Source organism: Chanos chanos, chromosome 7 (assembly GCF_902362185.1).
Source record: "Chanos chanos chromosome 7, fChaCha1.1, whole genome shotgun sequence".
NCBI lineage: Eukaryota > Metazoa > Chordata > Actinopteri > Gonorynchiformes > Chanidae > Chanos > Chanos chanos.
The window spans coordinates 3,487,179-3,509,337 of NC_044501.1; the positions used below are offsets into that span (position 1 = coordinate 3,487,179).

Here is a 22,159-nt window from a genome sequence, read left to right on the forward strand (position 1 = left end):
ATACAGATACAGATAAACATACAGATACAGATACAGATACAGATAAACATACAGATACAGATACAGATACAGATACAGATAAACATACAGATACAGATACAGATACAGATACAGATAAACATACAGATATCAGATACAGATACAGATAAACATACAGATATCAGATACAGATACAGATAAACATACAGATACAGATATCAGATACAGATACAGATAAACATACAGATACAGATACAGATACAGATACAGATAAACATACAGATATCAGATACAGATACAGATAAACATACAGACGTCAGATACAGATACAGATAAACATACAGACGTCAGATACAGATACAGATAAACATACAGATACAGATACAGATAAACATACAGATACAGATACAGATAAACATACAGACGTCAGATACAGATACAGATAAACATACAGATATCAGATACAGATACAGATAAACATACAGATATCAGATACAGATACAGATAAACATACAGATACAGATACAGATAAACATACAGACGTCAGATACAGATACAGATAAACATACAGATATCAGATACAGATACAGATAAACATACAGATATCAGATACAGATAAACATACAGATATCTTAGCAGAAAATAACTTTGGTAGAAGATAAAGTCACCTATTAGAATATTACTTGAGTAAGTCTTGAAGTATCTGATTTTTTACTTTACTTAAATATCAAAAGTAATTTTCTGATATTAAATGTACTTTTACATAAATATGCTTTTTTAGTATTAAAAATAAAAGTACAGGTAAATTTTGAGAATTATGAAGTTTACTCTTTTACGTATGTGCACCACCTTAAAAAATGGAGCCTATATTACACTTGAGGAAAAACGAGGTCTTCACAACTTGAAGAATTTAAAGAAGAAAATCCAGTTTTTCCTTCTCTCCCATTCCTTCATTCATCCATCCATCACTCCTTCCTCCCCTCCTTCCCTACAGTAACAACCTAGTCATTACTTGAAACTGAAACATTAGCTGATCATCTTCAAAAGAAGTTGGTTTTCAAATTTGCGAGAATTAAGTCCGGCTCTTCTTGGGCTGAAGACAAGTCCTGCGATGCTGAACAGACTTTCGCAGGCCACTGAGGCAGGTAGAGGCGTGTTCAGCTTCACAGACAGCTTGTACACAGCTGGGAAGGATTTCGGCAAGTCCATGTGATCTGCTGAACAGGCCCATGAAGTGCTGACGCATCAGCAAACTCCACCTCTTCACCCACCTCCTCATCCTCTCCTGGTTGAGGTGCATCACCATCACCTCTGACTGCACTGTTGTTCTCACCTTCACAAAAAAAACGTGGAAAGCTTTTATGAAGTTACAGCTATTGTCCGTTGTCGTTTTCAGAGTCTTCCACCAAATTTCTAATCTTGGAATGGACGTCACTCAGGGCGCTTGCCAACACATCAAATGTGTGTGAACCTCTCAGTTGCCTACAGGCTAGGCCTGGTGAGCATCTTTTGAGACTGTCAGGGTCAATCCAGTGGGCAGTGACACCAATGAAGCTCCGCCCTCTCACTGACCAGCAGTCGGTGGTGGTGGTGACAACAGGGTGAACTCCCCTTATGGCCTCAGTGATTGCCTTCTTCATTCCCTTGGATCATCAATCATGGAGCGCAGGGTCAGCCGTGACATAACTTTTGCATTACGAAGCAGTTCCTTCACAAAAATCTCCAAATGTGGCACAGCCTGCACCTCCATTTTGGACTTTTAGTTTGACATGTCTTTGTGCTCTTGTTCTGTGTCTGTCTCCGCCCCTCACCTGTTCCTGTTTGTCTCATTTATTAACCTTGTTCATTTCTACCAATCATGCTTTGCCCTGTTGAGTTCTCCCTTGTATTTAAGCCTTTGTGTTTCCCTTGTCTCTTGTCTATCGTTGTTTGTGTATTTAGCACACTGTTATGCTGCACCTTTTTGTTATCGGTTTTGTTATCAGTTATACTTGTATTTTCATTATTTTGTCAGTAAAGTCCTCTGTTTTGTCACCATCATCATCGTGTCTTTGCACTTGGGTCCTGCACCACACCACCAGCGTGACAAAAATGGTTCTTGTTCAACACAGAACGGCTGGGGCTCTTGAATTACATCCCTCTCAACAGCTTCATCAATGAACCTCTGAGACGCAGTTCATTTATTCACTAATGTGGTGGTTGAGGGGAATTCAGGAGACCCTCTTTCCCTTTGTGGATGTCAGCTCCATATTTTTTAAGGTGGTGTACATGCTTTCTCTGAAACAGAGAGAGTAAGACATTTTCTAAGCAAGTCAGCTTCAGCTACAGGACTTAAAAGCTAATCAGCAATGTTAGCTAGATATCCAAACAGGCTAAATGCTAATTATGACGACTAAATCACATTAACATTGCGGCTTAGCGGGATTAATCTTAATCCACCTCAGTGTGTTTCTTGGGGTTTGACAGGGAGTTTTTAAATGCCAATATTTCCGTATCTTTGGGTAAGCATAAGAGGCACTTCATTCAGTAAGAAGAATCTTTCACTCCAACATGAGAAAACATTTCTTGCAAATAACGCCACGGGTGTTCGTTACCGCTGTCGTGTGTCGCCGGAGTAACAGGTGGCGTCGCTATTTCTGCTTCCATCATGAAAATCAAGTTCTACTCACATAGTCGCTAGCATCTGACCCTGGGCTTCAGTGGAAATCAAAATTTAACCCAGGCTTTGAGAGCAACTTGTTTGCACTTGCGTGTTGACGTGATTAACCCATGGCCTTGCAAGCTAGGACCACTGATTCGCAAAACCTGCTTTCTTGCAGTCTGTCTTTCGACACCGTTAGGTCACCACATTTCTTCTTACTTTATTTTGTAATAATGAAGATGCTATGGGAAGATGTATCGGAGTAAAAGTGAAAGTTGACAGAAACATAAAAACTCAAGTAAAGTACAGATACTCCCAAAAATAACTTAAGTACTGTAACGAAGTATTATTCCTTTGTAACATTACACCAGGGCTTGTACATATACAAAATACATTTATATATTATATATTTCTTTATGTATTATACTAGATACATTTTCTTATTCATCTTTCAGTCAGAGATAAATAAAATGGACCACTGAAAAATGGATTACACTGCTAACTCTGTCGTTGTGTGTGTGTGTGCTTGTGTGTGTGTGTGTATGTGCCTGTGTGCGAGAGAGAGAGAGAGAGAGAGAGAGAGAGAGAGAGAGAGAAAGAGAAAGAGAAAGACAACAATATCCTTCTGAATGTGTTTTCCTCGATGTGGCAGTCGGTACCATCAGAGTGAGTGGTCGTGAGGGAGAGACAGTCACAGTTAAATGTTCTGTGTCCAATGCTCGCCGTAACAGGAAATATTTCTGTGGAGGAGATTGCACAGACGATACACACATCATTATTAAATCTGGAAAAGGACAGAAATTCACTCAGAAAGGACGATTCTCTCTGTATGACCATGGAACAAGAATCTTCACTGTGACCATCACTGGACTGAAGAAGTCAGACACTGGGACATACTGGTGTGGAGTGGAGAGGCCTGCGACTTTTGACACATATTACAAAGTGTACATTACTGTGGAAGGTAAAGTGACAACGTTAGAAAGGTGTCTGAGTTTTATGTAATTAATTATGTCATTTTTGTAATTAATCATGTAAATTCATATGTATCTGCACCATTACATATTTCTTAACCAAATGTCACACTGGCGTTTTTCAGTCACCTTTTTATTTCTCCACACACACACACACACACACACACACACACACACACACACAATGCTCCTCAGACTCTTAAAAGGTGCTACGTTAAACACATATTTTTCTCTATCTTTCTCTCTCAAAGACGGACACAAACACACAGACGCACACATACAAGCACGCACAACTCCCAGACCTCCTAAACCACCAGTGACCACTCCAAAGTCTCTGTCCTCTGCATCAGTCACTTCTCTCTCTACAACTTTTACAACCCCTGATCACATCACATCCACCTCCTCACACACAGATAAGACACACACAACTCTCTTTTCACACACAGGTAAGACAAACTTAATCTTAATTAATCTGTCAGGTTACACATACTGTCAATATATATTCTTTGTGTCAGTATATAGAACCTTTGTAAGTGTTGTTATGGTCACTGTAGTTCTCTCTCTCTCTCTCTCTCTCTCAGTGAGAGTGTATGGAGTGTATGCTGTCAGTGGTGTGGTTGTCATGCTGATCACATTTGGAATCCTATTTGGTCTGGTCATATTCTATAAGCAACAGCAAAGAGCTAGAACATCAGCAGGTATTACACACACACACACACAAATCCCTTAGATTTTATGACCTTTTCCTTTTTAGACCAACATGATTAACATAATATGATTGACCTAAATTCATTTTTAAATCTCTTTTTCGTGGTTCCTGCCTTCTTTAAAAACACTCCCAAAGCTGGTCCTGTGTCATCAGAGATCTCCACCCATTCAAAGTTCATCAGCCCAGACTCAACTCAACAAGACCAGCACTACAACACCCTCACCTCCTCCACTCAAGACCCCAACTCCACCTACCATGCCCTCACCTTCTCCACACAAGATCCCAACTCCACCTACCAAACCCTCACCTCCTCCACTCAAGACTCCATCTATTAGACTCTCACCCCTACTGTCATGGTCTAATTAAACTCCACCCTCTCCGCGACTGTACTGGTGTGCTTAAACTGGAACCAGTGTCAGCTCCAGTTTATCTTATCAATTCTGCTCTCTCGTTTCATCTTGAAATTATGTCTCTTTCTGTTTTTAAAAATAAAAACAAAACAACAAAAAAGAGAGAATTAACTGGCAAAGAAAAGAAGACAAAGTGTATGATTTTTTTTTTTTTTTTTATTGAAGAGTGCAGTAACAAGAAGAAGGTGTATAAGATCAGTCCAGAGATTATGAGGTTAAGTGAGAGATCCATGAAATCCCGAAGGGTCAAACTAACACGCAGTGGCAAGGAAGTGGGTTCATCAAGACCGACAAATGCAAAGATAATGTTCTGAGTGGCACCTGACAACATGAGCCAACTACTTAGATTGAGTTTCTGTGACTGCACACACACACACACACACACACTGTGAGCAGTGAATTTGTCCTCTGCATTTATCCCATCCAACACACCAGTAGTGAACACACACACCAGACACAGGAGCAGTGGGCAGTATTCCTTGTGCCCGGGGAGCATTAGGGTTAAGTGCCTTGCTCAAGGGCACACGGTCATGGATCTTGGGCCTGGGAATCGAACCGGCAACCCTCCAGTCACAAGCCCAGTTCTCTGAACTTAAGACCACGGCTGCCCAAAAGCATCCAAAGAGACGCCCAACGTGGGGCTCGAACCCACGACCCTGAGATTAAGAGTCTCATGCTCTACCGACTGAGCTAGCCGGGCCTTGGGGTTAGGTATAAGATAGAAACTTAAGTCTGATTGGATGACATGAATTAAATGGACCTGAACAGACAATCAGCAGCAGACAGCAGAGACATTCTTAAATAACACTGACATGAAGTTCAAACTAGACTAATATGCTAGACTGCCCAGCAAGAATGACAATATAGTCTGTCTGAGAAGAGTGGACAGGGAAGCAGGAGAAAAGGAAACATGGGAGAAATAGAATGTGCATAAATACATATGGAGAGATAGATAAATTGTTGGTTTTGAAAAGAGAGAGCAGGAAAGAATGAAGGACAGAGAAAGAGAAGGGGAGTTAGAGAGAGGAAGGGAGGTGGGGAGAGAGAGAGAGAGAGAGAGAGAGAGAGAGAGAGAGTTTCCTGTCCTAAGCAACAACATAACTTCCTTAAATTGAGCTGCTGCTGGATCAGAGCTAGCTATTAGCAGCCATCAACTGGTGTTACTGGAAGTAACTGGAGTACCTGGTGTTACTGGTGAGAATAAGAGTTGTCGATTCAGTGGTCTGTTGTGTTGTTATAGGTGAGTTTTGTCAGTTCTTTATTAGTACGTTATTTTACAAAAAAGGGAGAAGTTGTCATTTTGAAAACACAGAGGAAGGAACAATATTCTTGATGATGATTCTACACTAGATTATCATTCGGCCATCAGCATGTAGAGAAAAACAGACAATAACATAAATGAACTAATTAATTGTTTAGTAATGAGTGTACACAGCTGTCCGCGTTATTCTCAGTGTGTGTGAGAGAGAGCGTGTGTGAGTACATATGTGAGTATGTGTATTAGTGGTTCAGAGGCAGGTTTAGGATCACAGAATGACATGTGATTCATGTGAAAACACTGACATCTCTTCCTCAGTTGTGAACTACACTGTTAGGAGCTAAATGTACTATCAGTGGAAGCACTGAGCCTGTTCTACTGACTGAGGCTGGTGTGACTGGGAGTAACTGGTTTGACTGGTCAGAATGATGATTGTTCCTGTTGTCGTCTGTTGTCTCCTCTTGGGTGAGTTTAGTCCCAGTCCATGACTGAGTCTTCCTGTGTCTAGTCTACTGTACTGTGTCAGACATTTCACATCAACACATGTGAAGAGAACAATTATTAGATGAGAACTGTGGCTGGTCTCTTTATGACACACGTGAATGTTTAATAAAGGAAGTGGAGTGTAGAATATTTTCATAGATGTGTGTAGATTTTCCCCACATTCTCAACTGTCCTCATTACTCAGTGTAATGTGACATTGTACTATGAGAGTGACCTGTTGTTGTGTTTGGTTTTGTGTTGACAGATGTGTGGTGTGTGTCATCAGAGGACATTACAGTGACAGGATATGAGGGAGGAAATGTTACAGTCACATGTTCTCATAAATGGGCCAAAGACAACATCAAGTATTTCTGCAAAGGAGAGTGTTCAGATGAGAAACATATAATTATTAAATCTGAGAAGGGCCAAAAATTCACTCAGAAAGACAGATTCTCTCTGTATGACTATGGAACTGGAGTCTTCACTGTGACCATCACTGGACTGAAGAAGTCAGACTCTGGCACATACTGGTGTGCAGTGGACAGATCTATAAAGGACACATACACTAAAGTGTCTCTCACAGTTAGAGAAGGTAAGATGGTCCTGAGAGAGAACTGTGTGATTTGTTTAATTTCATCATGATTATGTATGTGCTTTGTGTTATGGATGTCATCAATTATAAGACTGTGATCTATCCTTCTCTCTCACACACACACACACACACACACACACACACACACACAGCTCCCAGACCTCCTAAACCACCAGTGACCACTCCAAAGACTCTGTCCTCTACATCAGTCACTTCTCTCCCTGATCACATCACATCCACCTCCTCGCACACAGGTAAGTTACTGTAAATTCTCAAATAGTGGCTGGGGCCTTTATTTACTTCAACTGAGGAAAGAACCAGGCCTTTATTTGAGACAGGTTATTATTAGAGACAAGCCATTACTTATGCTTTGTTCTTTATTCACTGGTGTATTTTGTAATATCGTAGTAACATTCCATTTCTAATCCATCCTATAAAGATTTACAGGTACACCTACTATTCGAATATAGCCTATACTGTACTTTTTTTTAAAGAATAAAGACTATAGGCACTTTGGTGCAGTGGGTAGCACCTCACAGCAAGAAGGTCGTGGGTTCAATTCTTGGCTGGGCCTGACGCGGGTCCTTTCTGTGTGGAGTTTGCATGTTCTCCCTGTGTCTGCGTGGGGAGCTCTGGTTCCTCCCCACGGCCCAAAGGCGAGTAAGTTGGGCGAAATTGGAGATACTAAATTACCCTTAGGTATGAATGTGTGAGCGAATGTGTTTGTCTGTGTGTCTGCCTTACGACGGACTGGTGACCCGTCCAGGGTGTTTCCCTGCCTTTTGCCCTAATCAAAGCTGGAATAGGCTCCTACCCCTGCTTGAAGACAAAGGTATAGCTGACAAGTTTAAAATTCAAATGTGCTCCTCTGGTCCCCCTCTGTTTTCACCTGTGGTCATGTCCCTACCGTACCTACGCCATCTAAAATCAGACATTTTTTCCCCTTCCGTGGCTTTTTCCAAGCACTGTTAAGACGTGCTGTTATGAAATAACTCATGGACATAAATGAAATAACTCATAGGAAATTAGAAGTAGAGAGATGTGGCAGCGATGTCCCTACTAATGATGGGCCTTTAACACACATGGCTCCACAGCCACCACCATCCATGTGAGCCAGAGCATCATCGGTATGGTATGTCTGTTAGCCAAAAGAGTGAAACTAATAGGAGCAGAGTGGAGAGCATAATTACTGTGTGTTGTTGTACTGATGTGGAAATATGATGAATTTACCACCTGAGCCTTTCGGTAATTTATGATTTTTTTTTTTTTTTTTTTTTTTTTCTTTTCTTTTACCCGCGTTTCCCAAAAATAGCGGCATCCCCGGCTATGATTTGTAAATCTGCCATTATCTGAGACCCGTTTTTATTTGAGAATTTACGGTACACACAACTCTCTCTTTCACCTGTCTGATCATATGAAGACCAATCCCATATTGACCAGAAGTGATCTGACTGCTCTTTTCTCTCTTCACATTATCATTAGTCTCCACTGAGTCACATCAAACTCCAGCTGTCTCTGAAGAAAACACAGGTAAGTGTCTCTCAGGTCACATACACTATCAGTATTCATGTCTTTTCTTCATAGTCTCTCATTGTGACCAGTGTTACTCTGGTCTCTCTCTCTCTCTGTCTCTGTCTCTCTCTCTCTCTCTCTCTCTCTCTCTCTCTCTCTCTCTCTCTCAACATTCCAGACCCTCTCCTTTATGTTGTAAGTGGGCTGGTTGCCATGGTGATCATATTTGGACTGGCAGTGGTCATATTTTATAAGCAAAGAAAAAGAGACAAAACTTCAACAGGTATATCCATCTATTCTCTCTCTCTCCCTCTCTTTCTCTTTCTTTCTCTCAGAGATGTGATGATTTTATTTTGTTCTATTTCTTCAAAGTTGCAGTTTCCTTAAATCCTACACCCACTGAGGTTTCCTCTGCTGTACTGGTGAGAAAAAATTACTTATTCTATCAGGATCATTATTAACACCTGGTCTACTGCATTGACCTTCTGTGTTTTTCATTCAGTTTTCTCTCTTTGCCTTTAAAACAGCTCCCTATGACATTTTAAAAACCATTTCAACAGAATATACCCAGAAAAGTTAGTAGTTAAAAGTTGTCTGTTTCCTGTAACTAAGGGTTTTTATGAGGAGATCAGAGAACAGAATGAGGAGTCCACTACAAATCCCATAATCAGCCCTGTCTGTTCTCCACAGACAATTCCAGACTCAATCATCTACTCCACTGTGATCAAACCTCCACATACTGTCACCACACCCTCAACAGGAGACAACAGACTAGTCACCACTGTCTACTCTACAGCACAGTTACACAGAGACATCCCAGAACATGTCATCTACTCCACCCCCAAACTCCCCAAAGAGTCTTTTACTGAGTCAGTTTACTCCAACACTGTCACACCACAGGACAGAGAGGACTCTGTCATCTACTCTGTTCCTAAAGTACTGTGAGAAAAATAACCCAGTGATAATTGACTGTATTTGTGATCCAGTCTGGTTGTTTGTAATTCTGGTTGTCTGTACCTGTCAGTTTGTGCTTTCAAAAGACACCAGTAGTGGGTGTTTTATGTTTACCACCCAGTTAAAAGCTGACACTGAGGTCTATAGTTCAATATATCCAGAGATACAGAGATACAGTCTCTTCTCTCGTTTTAGTATTTCACACACACACACACACACACACAAACACACGCACACACACACTCACACACACACACACACACATATCTCTCTCTCTCTCACACACACACACAAACACACACACACATATCTCTCTCACACACACACACACACACACACACACACACACACACACACACGCAAACACACACAGATGATTTTAATTCATTAAGATTTTTTATAACAGTCGTTGTTTCTGTAAAGTATGTTAAAAGATCATTATAACCCTGTAGACTCTTCACTATTAGAGACTAGTTTTAATAGAGTAACTTTAGATATACATGACACATGAATTTATCTCTGCTACTCCAATTTACTCTGTTTTACAGAGTTGATTAAACATTTAACAGAAAGAATGGATTCATTTACTGAGCATTTTTTTTTCTAATTTCACCAAACTGACAATCACCTGATGGTTAAAAGTTGATAGAACTAGAATGAATTTCATTGTTATAGAGAAGAATTCACATTTAAATTAATTCTATGTGTTCCAAAGGAAAAAAAAAAAGACAGATGAAAGTTTGTAACATACCTGTAACAAAAGTTGCTACTGTCTTTGTCTAGGCTTAATCAATATTGCACGGCTAAGAATCTGTCAGTGAGGTATTACATGTTGTTCTGACCTGACCTGAGGTTGGGTTGGTTGTTAGAGCGGAAAACACAGAGAAGTACATTTCAATTATAGGTTACAGCAGTCATATAATAATGTATTTGTTCAAAAAAGTAAAGAAAAAATGTATGTATATAGAGGAAAATGGTTACATTTGAAACATTATACAGGCAAAACTGTGATGAGTACTTTCAGACAGAACACATATCTTAAATTTGAACATGTCAGTGAGTCAATAGCTGCTGATCAAGGGAAAACACTTTCCTTTGTTCAGGAGTTGATGTAGACAGAATCTAAATTCTCTGTTGTTAATGCAGTATTACAATAGACAGCAGAGTCGGAACTGACTACAGGTAATCCTGCATTAGAATAGATGGGAGAGTGTGAATTGACTACAGGTAATCCTGTATTAGAATAGATGGGAGAGTTTGAATTGACTACAGGTAATCCTGCATTAGAATAGATGGGAGAGTTTGAATTGACTACAGGTAATCCTGTATTAGAATAGAAGGGAGAGTTTGAATTGACTACAGGTAATTCTGTATAAGAATAGATAGGAGAGTTTGAATTGACGACAGGTAATCCTGTATTAGAATAGATGGGAGAGTTTGGATTGTCTTTGGATGAGTCTCTCTCAGTGCCAGTGAAAGATCCGTTCCTCTGGAAATGTGAAAATACACCAGACTCAGCTGGTTTTATCTTCAATAACAACATTAATTTAAGCTCAGACTGTGATTGGACCAAAGATCACTTTTCTTGTAAGTGTTACTCTCTACTGTAGTGCTGTAGTCATTTATTATTAATATTTCAGCGATTCTGTGAGAGCCCCTATTGGCATTTTTTATGGATGTTAGTGTTTAAAGAGGTAAAGGAAATTGTTAAATCCTCACCTCTCTGTTAGAGTCCTGGTCCTGGTGGTTGCTGGACGAAAGAGGAACTGTAGCAAAATAAAATAAAGAAACTTTAACGCAATGAAACAGTTTAATCAACCAGTTTAATCTAGTTTGATCAACTAGATATATGTTTGTCTGTATGTGTGTGTGTGTGCGTGTATGCGTGTGTGTGTGTGTGTGTGTGTGTGTGCGTCTGTGTGTGTGTGTGTGTGTGTGTGTGTGTGTGTGTGTGAGTCTGTGTGTGTGTGTGTGTGTGTGTGTGTGTGTGTGTGTGTGTGTGTGTGTGTGTGTGAAAGAAAAGAATGAAGAAGAACCTGAAGAATCGGTTGATCTTTTGTCCCTTCTCCTTTTTGTGATGATTAAACAAACACCAAATACGACAAGCAAGACAAGTACTCCACTAACACCGTACACCAAGATCCCTGTAATCATACACACACACACACACACACACACACACACACACACACACACACACAGACAGACAGACACACACACACACACACACACACACACAGACAGACACACACACACACACACACATACACACACAGACACACACACACACACACACACACACACACAGACAGACACACACACACACACACACACACACAGACAGACACACACACACACACACACACACACACACACACACACACACACACACACACAGACACACGCATACACACACAAATAGACAGACAGGGAGAGAGAGAGAGAAACTAATTAAAAAATCAGACACATTAGATCTGGTTATCTTTGGCATGTCAGGCAGTTGTTTATCACAAGGCTGATAATAAGATGGTATAATGCTTACAAACCATTTTACAAAAGTCCTGTGACCATAGAAACATAGATCAAAAGCCTCCAATCTCCACCTGTTTCCAATGTGTCAAAACAGAGACAAGCCCACCTGTATTTCCTTTGTTCTCCTGAATTTCCTTGGACTCAGCAGAAACTGATGAGAGTGAGGAAAAAACAGCAGGTCATTGTTACACTGTAAGAGTTTGGTCTGTGTAGCTCTGTTTTTAATTGGTCAAAACACCGGGCGGCTAATTTCACTACATGATGGTGGTCACATGATCGTGCGGATAAATTCTTTACTACATCTGGAAGATTAAAAAAAAAGGACCATGTAGAGCTGCTTCTAGTCCAAGTGCTGTTGGTTTCTCATGTGGACTAATCCACTGATGTACTGGTCAGTCTCCCTGTATGGTCTTACTTTCCTCTCTAAAGGAATCAAAATGAAGCAGCTCACTCCATTTCTATCCTGTCAAAATACTTATACGTCACTTCTCTCTTTCTCTCCCTCCACTGGCTGCCTGGTGCCACCAGCATTGTCAGAATTGAACCTGTTAGCATCCAATCCGCAATCAAATCTTATATCCCAGGGCATCAGGTCATATCTGTGTCAGAAAGATGTCTAGAGGCACCAACTGGGTGTGGGTTATGGTCTCAGTCTTGCCTCTCTCCATCAGACACACTGAATCCATTGAAAACACATCTCAACACTCACCTCCTTCACACACATCTACTAAACCATTAACTTTACTGCACTTTACTCAAGCTCTCCATCTGTGATGGTACCTGAGTAGCATTATACATAAGTTGTCAGCCCATTGCACTTTCCAGGTTGGAAAAAAGAAAGCCATGAAAGGCATGAAAACCCTACATGGTCCGTAAGGCAGCCTTTGGCACAACTTTTCAGTGCTGAGACATCTTTATTTAAACCCATTTCTCCATTAAGACCCCAGTCTAACACCATCCTAAGTCCCAAGGGATAGTAAAAAGAATGTACATGACAATATAAAATCTGTTTTTGGGACGCTTTCAGGACAGTAGACAACAAGGTAAGCAATAAATGGATGCTATGTAGCAACAGTAACTAAGGAACATGGGACTGTCAGTTTTTAACAAACAATATAACTCCCCACAAAAGTGGCTTCTGGCTACATCTAAACGATGGTTGGTGGAGCGCCTTGTCAGTCAAGTGCTCAGTTCAAATGACATCCCGCCCTCTGAAGCTAATAGAGCAGAAGTAGAATCTGCTAAATAGTGTGTTTTTTTGGAGAGAAAGAGTAGACATGACTGTGTCAGCAGACAGGGAAAAGAGGACTGATAAGGAGGTCAGGACTGTGGAAGTGTGCAACCTGTCAAACCATGTGACCTTGAAAGTCAGCTAATCAATAGTGAATTTCTCATAACGGAGCACATGCAGTTCGGGACTACAGACACAATGTTAATATGATCAGACAGGTGAAGGAGAGAGTTGTGTGTGTCTTACCTGTGTGTGAGAAGGTGGATGTGATGTGATCAGGGGTTGTAAAAGTTGTAGAGAGAGAAGTGACTGATGTAGAGGACAGAGTCTTTGGAGTTGTCACTGGTGGTTTAGGAGTCTGAGGAGCTGTGTGTGTGTGTGTGTGTGTGTGTGTGTGTGTGTGTGTGTGTGTTAGAGAGAAAGAAAAACAAGAACATTACAAGTAACAACATTAATAACATAAAGGAAGCCCATAATCATTGTTAAATTAAACAGCTCTCTCTCAGGACCATCTTACCTTCTCTAACTGTGAAAGAGACTTTAGTGTATGTGTCCTTTATAGATCTGTCCACTGCACACCAGTATGTCCCAGAGTCTGACTTCTTCAGTCCAGTGATGGTCACAGTGAAGACTCCTGTTCCATTGTCATACAGAGAGAATCTGTCTTTCTGAGTGAATTTTTGGCCCTTTTCAGATTTAATAATTATATGTTTATCATCTTTACACTCTCCTTTACAGAAATACTTTATGTTGCTTTGGGCCCATTTATGAGAACATGTGACTGTAGCATTTCCTCCCTCATATCCTGTCACTGTAATGTCCTCTGATGACACACACCACACATCTGTCAACACAAAATCAAACACAACAGCAGGTCACTCTCACAGTACAATGTCACACTACACTGTGAATAATGAGGACAGTTGAGAATGTGGGGAAAATCTACACACATCTATGACAATATTAAACACTCCACTTCCTTTATTAAACATTCACACACGTCATAAAGAGACCAGAGACAGTTCTCATGATTTTTCTCTTGTTTTGATATAAAATGTCTGACACTGTCACACACTGAAGAAAATGCTGCATGCATGTGCAGATTATCTCAGTTTATTTGAACAAAACATAATGAAAAAAGACTTTTCTGAAATGACAGGATTCAAGATTACTGGCACAGACTTCAGCTTGAGAAATCAAGGTATTGACATTTCCACACACTGAATCAGGGGAAAAACAGGAGTATTTATACTGACAGAGGAGGATTAGATAAACTGAACCTGGTGCAACTTAATGACTGAACTAACAAGGCCACACAAAAGAAACCAGGAATTATCTAATAATACAACACAGAAATGACCAGCAGAGGGGGAGAGAGAGAGAACCAGGGTGTGACAGACACAATGTCTGATACAGTACAGTAGACTACACACAGGTGGTCTTAGTCACGGATGGTGTTTAAAGTCACTCAAGAGAACACAACAGGTGACAAGAATGGACCCCTTTCGACCAGTCAAACCAGTTAGGAGAAAATGCCTCTCAAATGGTTAATCCTTAATTTCATGTCAGCTCTTCTGAGAAAACATCTCTTTCCTCAGGCAAAGGAAACACATGTCAATAACCAGCATATAATAGCATGTGGCACTTTCTTATACACCCTGTAGATGTTCTAGTATGTTATATACACACATATATATATATATATATATATATATATATATATATATATATATAAATTAGCCGCATACGACCAGTTTCTCCATAGAGCTCAAAGAAGTTTAAAATGTTTCAGCTGGTTGTTACACTTAAAGTGACATAGTTGGTTTTTATATTGTGTTGGTTTTTGCTTAAAGCAAATAGTATTTGTGTCTGAGTCTGACTTCAAAGCTCTTCTTCCTCCTCCTCTTCCTCATTTAGTCACAAATTCTCACAGCTACACAGATCTACACATGACAACACGGCTTATGAAAAAACTTCAGAGCGAGTTATGAAAAAAAATACCGCTACAAATATTAAAAAAATAAAGGTAAAAACATTCATGTTCATTTTTAATGAGATACAGTTCATTTTCGTCAGATAAGTGTTACATTAGTGACAGAGAGAACTCACGTAAGAAAAGAATCCATGCGTTAACATGGAGACATCTCATTCTCAAACAGTGGTAGAAGTCACACTGTCCAGTTCCCATTTTGTTGCAGTCTAGTAAGTCCAGGTTCCTAATAGAACCAGCAAGTCCTGGTGGAACCAGTAAGACCCGTGCTCATGTAGTGGCCAGTTAATCCCAGTAGATTTAGTTAGTTTGTATAGTTTCCAGTTAACCCAGACTTGCGTGAGGTTTGTCTGAACTGCTCAGCCGTCAGTGACAGCAAACTTTACCCACCCTCAGTTTTCTGGGGTTTTAAACCAGGAACCACAGAAAGACGCACCTTATTTAGACAAGAACACAGAGATACTCAAATGTGCTGTGGTTTGACGTTGCTGTGGTTTGAGATATTTCAACTTTTTTCTTATTTTCTTGCCTATCACTCCTGTCTACTCTTCTCTCAGTTTCTCTCTCTCCATCTTAACAGACTGCACACACAGTCTAAGATCCCAGTGAACTGACAGCAGTGTACATATTACATATTGTTAGTTAGTGAGGTGTTAGGATGAGTTTGTGATGTGTGCAAAATGGGCTTTCCCTCATTATGCGACAATGAACATGCAATTATTAAAATTGATGCCAGTGTTTATTACAGGTTTATTAATCACAAATCAAGATTCAGTGACACTGTCTTCCAGCTGTCAGTGCTGATACTGAAGTTAATCTGACATGAATCGACAGTTTAGATCATCACCATGGTAGACTTTAGGTACCACTGACATTTTCAAAACAGGACCTCAATGAATCCATGTCAGCTTATCCACACACAGCCCGTCACACTGTGAAGAACTATGTCTCATTATTTAGAGATAAAGAACCATGTCAGGTCATTTAAAGACCCTGTCTGATGTATCTGTGGTTTTCTCCATTTTTTTCTTTTCTTTTCCTTTCTTTTCTTTTCTTTTCTTTTCTCCTCAACTTCTGTCCCTATATATCATACCTATTTTTTTTAGCATCTTCTCTCTTCCAAAAGCCATAAGAAGGGAGAGAGAGAAAGAGAGAAAGAAAGAGAGTGAGATGCAGCTTGAGAGAACTTCTGGAGATCACTCAGCTGGTGCTACTGTTATAACTGGTTTGACTGGTCAGAATGGGGATCATGGGGATCTGGTGAGTAATGGGGTCGTAACCATGACAACAGGACCACAAGGTCAACCACATGTTCATGCTGACAGTTTAATGTGGTACACAGAACAGTGAATGTGTCCTCATTAGAGACAGAGAGAGAGACAGAGAGAGAGACAGAGGGGCAGATGGGTTCTGTGGGTGAGAGAGAGAGAGAGAGAGAGAGAGAGAGAGAGAGAGAGAGAGAGAGAGAGAGAGAGAGAAAGAGAGAGAGAGGGAGAGAGAGAGAAAGAAAGAGAGACAGAGAGAGAGAGCAGGGGGTTGGGGGTGTGGGTGGTGGAGGAAGTTGCTAATACAGCTCTAGCAGTACCAGCACTCAGAGTATTACTGGGTAACTTATCACTAACTGAAAGCCACAGTTACTGGGTCTGATTCAGTGCTTTACTGGTTCTACTGGGAATTATATTCTGGAACAAAATATTTAAGGATGATGAATCTCCATGTTATCATCTGAATCCTTTTATTATGTGAGTTTTGTCTGTCATTAACAGAGCAGGTATATCTGATAGAGTTAAAGTTGAAGAGAACTTTATGATATTGTAATAAAACACTTCATATAGTCAGTCTCATGTCTCCTCATATTTAAACACAACTGTTTGTAGTTGTGATGTTAGATATTAATGAGAAGAGGGAAGTGAGATTCTAAAACTTACAGTGACACGTCACCTTCACGAGGCTTATAGAGAGAGAGATAGAGAGAGAGAGAGAGAGAGAGAGAGAGAGAGAGAGACTGATAGGATGGGGTTAGTAATTCTGTCAGTTAAGGGAATTAAAAATGGAACTCTAGTGGAACTAAACTTGTCTCCTAGTGACAGTTAACTATGTCTGATTCAGTTTGGTTGTTTGTAATTCTGGTGGTTTCTGCCTGTTAGTATGTGGTTTCAGATATCACCACTAGAGGGTAGTAAATCTCTACCATTGAGATAAAAGAACCGTATGGTATTGTCAACATCCTCTTTACACCAGTGTCTGCTCAGGAATCCAGTCAGATGGAAGGTCCACAACATTTTACTCTTGATTACAAAAGCATCACAGACCATTAGTAACAATGATATGAAATAGAATTAGACCTACTAGAGAAATAGGATCAGAATTTGTGCTTTCATTCAGTTCAAATGATGGAGAGAAGTTCAGAAAAGGGAAGAGGAACAGAGAAGTAGGGAAAAAAAGCTGAAAACCTGTGTTTTGTTGTCTAAATGACACAAATAAAGGACTTGATGAAGTTTGTAACAGTTAGTGGTTATTAGTTCAGACATAGTTTACAGAAAATTCTGTTCATGAGAAGAAAGAGTCAGTAACTAGATCTGCTGGTACCATCTGCTTTTACTGCAGGCCCCTGAGTTGTACTGGTTCTACTGGAAGCAACTGGTTTTACTGAGACTTACTGGGTACAGGACAGAAATGGGACAGTGTAACTTGTGCCAGTGTTTCAGAATGAAGAACATCCACATTATCATCCTTTTCTCTGGTGAGTCCTGTCTGTTCTTAATATAATGAAGATGTTCAAAAAAATGATCTCAAATAACATGCATAGAGATGAAATGAAATGTAATGAAATTCTAACACATGTGTCTGTGTTATATAGACGTGAGCAGGAGGGAAAGAGGCTGATATGAAGGGGTTAATATGTCTGATCTCTCTCTCTCTCTCTCTCTCTCTCTCTCTCTCTCTCTCTGTCTCTCTCTCTGTCTCTCTCTCTCTCTCATGGTGTGTTGCTAGATCTCTTGCTATTTTTTTTGTCATTTTGATTTTTTTATTTCATCTCTTATTTTTAGTCCCAGTCATGAGCTGTTTGAATAATGAGAAAGTTAGTTGTCATGAGGGGGGGAAAATGTTGTTATGAAATGATCTCACATGTGGCGGAATGAGACACAGTTCTTTATGAATACTGTACTTAGTGTAGTTCTATATGAATACTGTCCATACTGTAGTTCTATATGAATACTGTACAAACTGTAGTTCTATATGAATACTGTCCAGACTGTAGTTCTATATGAATACTGTACAAACTGTAGTTCTATACGAATACTGTCCAGACTGTAGTTCTATATGAATACTGTCCATACTGTAGTTCTATACGAATAGTGTACAGACTGTAGTTCTATATGAATACTGTCCATACTGTAGTTCTATATGGATACTGTCCATACTGTAGTTCTATACGAATAGTGTCCATACTGTAGTTCTGTATGAATACTGTACAAACTGTAGTTCTATATGAATACTGTCCAGACTGTAGTTCTATATGAATACTGTACAAACTGTAGTTCTATATGAATACTGTCCAGACTGTAGTTCTATATGAATACTGTACAAACTGTAGTTCTATACGAATACTGTCCATACTGTAGTTCTATATGAATACTGTCCATACTGTAGTTCTATACGAATAGTGTACAGACTGTAGTTCTATGTGGATACTGTCCATACTGTAGTTCTATATGGATACTGTCCATACTGTAGTTCTATACGAATAGTGTACAGACTGTAGTTCTATATGGATACTGTCCATACTGTAGTTCTATATGGATACTGTCCATACTGTAGTTCTATATGAATACTGTCCAGACTGTAGTTCTATAGGGATCAGTGTTCAGACTGGAGTCTTTACTCAGTTCTTCATGGTATCTCTCTCCTCTCTCTCTGGTACAAACTCACACACACACACACACACACACACACACAGACACACACACACACACACACACACACACACACACACACAAACAGCTGCTCAGAGCCCTAAGCTATCTTCGACCATTCCAAAGTCTCTATCCTCTACTTCAGTCAGAGCTCTCAGCCACAACTCCTCACACACAGGTAGGACACACAAAACTCTCTCTTTCACCTGTCTGATCATATGAAGACCAATCCCATAGTGACCAGAAGTGATCTGACTGCTCTTTTCTCTCTTCACATTATCATTAGTCTCCACTGAGTCACATCAAAGTCCAGCTGTCTCTGAAGAAAACACAGGTAAGTGTCTCTCAGGTCACATACACTGTCAGTATTCATGTCTTTTCTTCATAGTCTCTCATTGTGACCAGTGTTACTATGGTCTCTCTCTCTCTCTCGGTCTCTCTCTCTCTCTCTCTCAGAGATGTGATTATTTTATTTGTTTCTTCTCCTCAAAGTTGCAGTTTCCTTAAATCCTACACCCAGCGAGGTTTCCTCTGCTGTACTGGTGAGAAACAAATTACTTATTCCATGGGATCATCATTAACACCTGGTCTACTGCATTGACATTCTGTGTTTTTCATGCAGTTTTCTCTCTTTGACTTTACTACGGCTCCCCCTAGTGGTTCTTCACATTTTAAAAATAACTTCAACAGCACATACACAGCAAAGTTAATACTGCAAGTTTTCTGTTTCTCACGACTAAGGGTTTTTATGAGGAGATCAGAGAACAGAATGAGGAGTCTACTACATACTCCATAATCAGCCCTGTCTGTTCTACACCACAGACAACTCCAGACTCAATCATCTACTCCACTGTGACCACACCCCCACATACTGTCACCACACCCTCAACAGGAGACAACAGACTAGTCACCACTGTCTACTTTACAGCACAATTGCACAGAGACAATCCAGAACATGTCATCTACTCCACCCCCAAACTCCCCAAAGAGTCTTTTACTGAGTCAGTTTACTCCAACACTGTCACACCACAGGACAGAGAGGATTCTGTCATCTACTCTATTCCTAAAGTACTGTGAGAACAATAACCCAGTGATAATTGTCTGTATTTGTGATCCAGTCTGGTTGTTTGTAATCCTGGTTGTCTCTGCCTCTTAGTTTGTGCTTTCAACAGACACCAGTAGTGGGCGTTTTATCTTTACTATTTTACCAGTGCCAGTCTGATGTCCGGGAAGAATTTATCTTACCGGACAAATTTGAAACTTATCGGTCAAGTTTCAATAACAGTGTATGTTACAAACGCAAATGTACTGTACACCTAGGTTGATGAAAGAATGACAATGACCTCAAATCACTTTGACTATTTAATGAACAGTAGGCCTAACGACTGGCCAAACCTCAACATTACAAAACATTTGTAACCTGTAACATCCATAGCCTCTTTTACAAAAAGGCTAGTTCTACATGACATCAAATGTAGCCTATGGGCTACCAGGTAACATTTTATTTTCTCCTTTTTTTCATTGTGGCAAAGTCCTTGTGCTGCCGACTTGAAATCAACATGTCCAGTGTGTCTTTGCAGCTTGCAATCCTCATAAGGTCCATCATTCTCCTACTCCAGGCTGTCTCGCTGTGAGAAGACACAAATGTCCTGTTTAGGGATAGCTATGTTACGTATAAGCGTTATTCCTGGACATTCTGACTGGCAAGTTTTTAATTTACTGCTTTTTTTTTTTTTTTTTTTTAATTTTACTAGGCCAAAATCAGTAATTATTAGCTAACAGAAACCCTGGTGTGTGTGTGTATGTGTGTGTGTGTGTGTGTGTGTCTCTCTCTCTCTCTCTCTCTCTCTCTCTCTCTCTCTCTCTCTCTCTCTATATATATATATATATATATATGTGTGTGTGTGTGTGTGTGTGTGTGTATATATGTGGCGATGCCAGTCGCTGAATGGCTGGAGTCAGTGCAGGAGGAGATGAAGTCGTTACAATTACATTATATAGAAAAGTAAAATAAGCAACATAATTAATGAAATGCACTCTAATTGTGTCTACAGTCTTTACTGTTGGCTGTGTGACTCACTGAAGGGTTAATGAGTCAGTCTGCAGTCTGAATGGGCGTCGGTAGTCTGTGTTCAGTGTGTCTGTGGTTTTGGTTGGTTATTCATTTATAGGTACAGTGTCAGAGGAAGGACATTTGTGTACATGCATTGGAAGTTGTACTTGATATCAATATGGATATGAAATATTACCAAGCATTGAAGTGACTGAATTTTCTATATGTGTTCAAAGGTTTCAGCTGTCCCTTATGAAGACAGGATGTGGAATTGAGAAGAAAGAAGAGAGTGAGACAAGTGTGGGCAAAAAAAAAAAAAAACATGGTGGTAGCCATGGCAATAGGAAGAACTGCCCAATCACAGGTTCCCTATCCTAAGCAACAGAACAACTTCCGTAGAGTTGAGCTGCTACAGGATCAGAGCAATAAGCAGTCATTAACTGGTGTTACTGGGTGTAACTGGAGTGTTCGGGAGTAACTGGTGTTACTGGTGAGGATGAGGGCCATCTGCAGTGGTCTGTTGTATTCTCATAGGTGAGTTTTGTCAGTTCTTGATACAAACTGAGTTGTTCTTCTGTCCTGTTTTCAGTCATGTGTCAGATACGACAGTGAAGATAGTGTTTATATAAACTGTCTGTCCTCCTCACTGTGTCTCATCATCTGATTATGTCATATTTTATCAAAGGGAAAAGTTGTCATTTTGAAAACACATAGGAACGGGCAATATTTTTGGTGATAATTCTACACTGGATTATCATTTGGCCATCAGCATGTAGAGAAAAACAGACAATAACATAAATGAACTAATGAATTGTTTTATAATGAGTGTACACAGCTGTCCGCATTATTGACAGTGTGTGTGTGTGTGTGTGTGTGTGTGTGTGTGTGTGTGTGTGTGTGTTTGTGTGTGTGTGTGTTAGTGGTTCG

At 40.0% G+C, this 22,159-nt stretch overlaps 1 non-coding gene across 1 annotated transcript; it reads right to left on the reverse strand.

Annotated features, from left to right (window-relative positions):
* Positions 1-5,337: 5,337 nt before the first annotated feature.
* On the reverse strand, positions 5,338-5,410 carry trnak-cuu (transfer RNA lysine (anticodon CUU)). Its single transcript has one exon. It is a non-coding gene; the product is annotated as a tRNA-Lys (tRNA).
* Between the last annotated feature and the right edge of the window lie 16,749 nt (positions 5,411-22,159).